At 51.5% G+C, this 2,355-nt stretch overlaps 1 non-coding gene across 1 annotated transcript; it reads right to left on the reverse strand.

Annotated features, from left to right (window-relative positions):
* Positions 1-1,918: 1,918 nt before the first annotated feature.
* On the reverse strand, positions 1,919-2,036 carry LOC137327549 (U5 spliceosomal RNA). The gene has a single exon (XR_010964492.1). It is a non-coding gene; the product is annotated as a U5 spliceosomal RNA (small nuclear RNA).
* Between the last annotated feature and the right edge of the window lie 319 nt (positions 2,037-2,355).

The raw sequence follows: 2,355 nt of genomic DNA on the forward strand, positions 1-2,355 counted from the left end.
GCTAGCCTCCATCGAGCTTCAAGCAAGGCTCAACAATGAGTCATTCAGGCCCTGACAACGGCCCTTCGGATTCAGGGTGAGCAACATTCTGGGGCCTTAAACAGGCTGACAGATACGTTACAACTGGCCTTCCAAGGCTTCACACAAGTCCTCCAAACTGTCGTCCAGCAGGGTGGAAGGAGTGATGTGGGCCTGGGCCAGGAGAGGGATGATGGTGAAAGGGGACATGGAAGTGGGGACGCCACTCAAAGCGTTCCCACGTCTCACCTGTTGCCCCCCTCTCAACCAGTACCCACAATGCTGCCTCCTCTCCAGGTGGCCGAGTCTGCCCCTGCAGAGGTGCAGGTGGAGCAGTCTTTGGAGGGGCCCTCACGGGCACCGAAACCCAGAGGGCGTCCGTGCAAAGCATTTCATCGGTCAGGGCATGGACAAGAGCAACCTGACACTACCTCTGCTGAAGCCACAGGGGTAGCACCACGTAGAGGTTCCCGTAAACGTAAGGCTAAGATTTTGTGAGCACAAAGGGGATGCATGGGTGTATGATGGAATGTCATGTTTTTCATTTAGATTTGTTTGTTTTGCCAACCACATTAAATTTTGTTATCACCACTACTGCCACGTCTTTGCAAATCTTGTCTGGTTTGTGTAATAATTCCCATTCCTGAGGATCACCATGAAGACCCACACCTGATGCCACCCATTGTGTCACTGCAGAGTGGGTGTAGGTGTATTTGCAGGGCTCTTTTGTGCAGACGACTGAGAGACTCCGGCGATGTCCCCGGTGGCACCCTGGAAGGATCTGGAGGAGAAGTTGTTGAGGGCAGTGGTGACTTTGACAGCGACAGGTAAGAAGATGGTGCTTGGGCCAGCCGGGAGCAGCTCGGCATCAAGAAGGCTGCAAATGTCCATGACTACATGTCGAGTGACTCTGAGCCTCCGTGTGCACTGCTCCTCAGAGAGGTCCAGGAAGCTGAGCCTCGGTCTGTAGACCCTGTGGCGAGGGTAGTGCCTTCTGCAACGCATCTCCCTCTGCGGTTGCCCTCCCTCCTGCTGTGCAGGTGGATGTGTCACAGCACTGTGTGTGGAGCTCCACGTGTCAGAGGTGAATGGCGTGGCCGGCGAGGCTGGTGATGCTGTTCGTCCTCCGATGAGGCCATGCAGCTATGGCGGCCCCCATCCGGAAGATATATGTTTGAGGGGGTCCGCAAGGTAGGTAAATGTGTCTGCACACTGGAGTTGAGGTTCCAAGTTGGTGAATTTTAGTGTTCGGAGGAGGATGGTGCAGGCCAAACTTTGTCCAAAGTGACAGAGTGGCCTCCTGCAATGAGTGAGGGTCTCCCCCCACAACCTGTCAAATGGACCTTTGCAGCTCCCACTGGCTGATGGCTGTAACACGTCTGTTTCAACCAGGAGTGTTTCCCCCAGTACAGGAAACACGCTCAGTTGACATGAAAATCCCACCCCTCCTAAAATATCCTCCCAATCAGGTCTGCAAACGACCTGAACAATGTAATTAATTGCTTTAAGTGGGATCCCGCCCGCTTTAATTGCCGGTGGGAGTCCCACATGCGGGGGCTGCGTGCGCATCTAAGTGTGTCATTGGGGAACCCGGAAGTGGGCGGGTTGGAGCCGGGCTCCGGACCCACCCCGGGAATCCCCGATTTTAGCAGCCCCCCGCCACGAACGCACCCACTCGGCCATCTGAAAATTGACCCCAATGTTTCAGTTCGAAGACCTTTTGTCTGATGAAACGTTAACTTGGTTTCTTTCTCCACAGATGCTGCCTGACTTGCTGAGCTTTTCCAGCATTTTCTGTTTATATTTCAGATTTCCAGCATCCACAGTGTTTTGCTTTTGATTCAGTAATCCAGAGGCCTGGACTAATGATCCAGAGAACGTGAGTTCAAATCACACCGTGGCAGTTTGAGAACTTAAATTAAAAAAAACATTTCTTGAAAACTCCTAATCCACTCTCTCCACAGAAATCTTTAGTGAAAGGTGAAAGGTTTATATTATATGACGAGAACCCAAAGCTATCAAATTCAATTTTTTAAGGAGTCTGGAAATAAAAAAAACTGTCATCAGTAAAAGTGACCATAAAGCTGTTGGATTGTTGTAAAAACCCAAGTAGTTCACTAGTGTCCTTCAGGGAATGAAACCTGCCGTCCTAACCCAGTCTGGCCTGTATGTGACTCCAGTCCCACACCAACGTGGTTGGCTCTTAACCGCCCTCTGAAATGGCCTAGCAAGCCGTTCAGTTCTATCAAGCCACTACCAGCAGTTCAAGAAGAAGGCCCATCAATGTTAGGGATGGCCAATAAATTCTGGCCTTGCCAGCAAAGCCCACATCCTGAG

Source organism: Heptranchias perlo, chromosome 11 (genome assembly GCF_035084215.1).
Source record: "Heptranchias perlo isolate sHepPer1 chromosome 11, sHepPer1.hap1, whole genome shotgun sequence".
In the NCBI taxonomy this organism is placed as follows: domain Eukaryota; kingdom Metazoa; phylum Chordata; class Chondrichthyes; order Hexanchiformes; family Hexanchidae; genus Heptranchias; species Heptranchias perlo.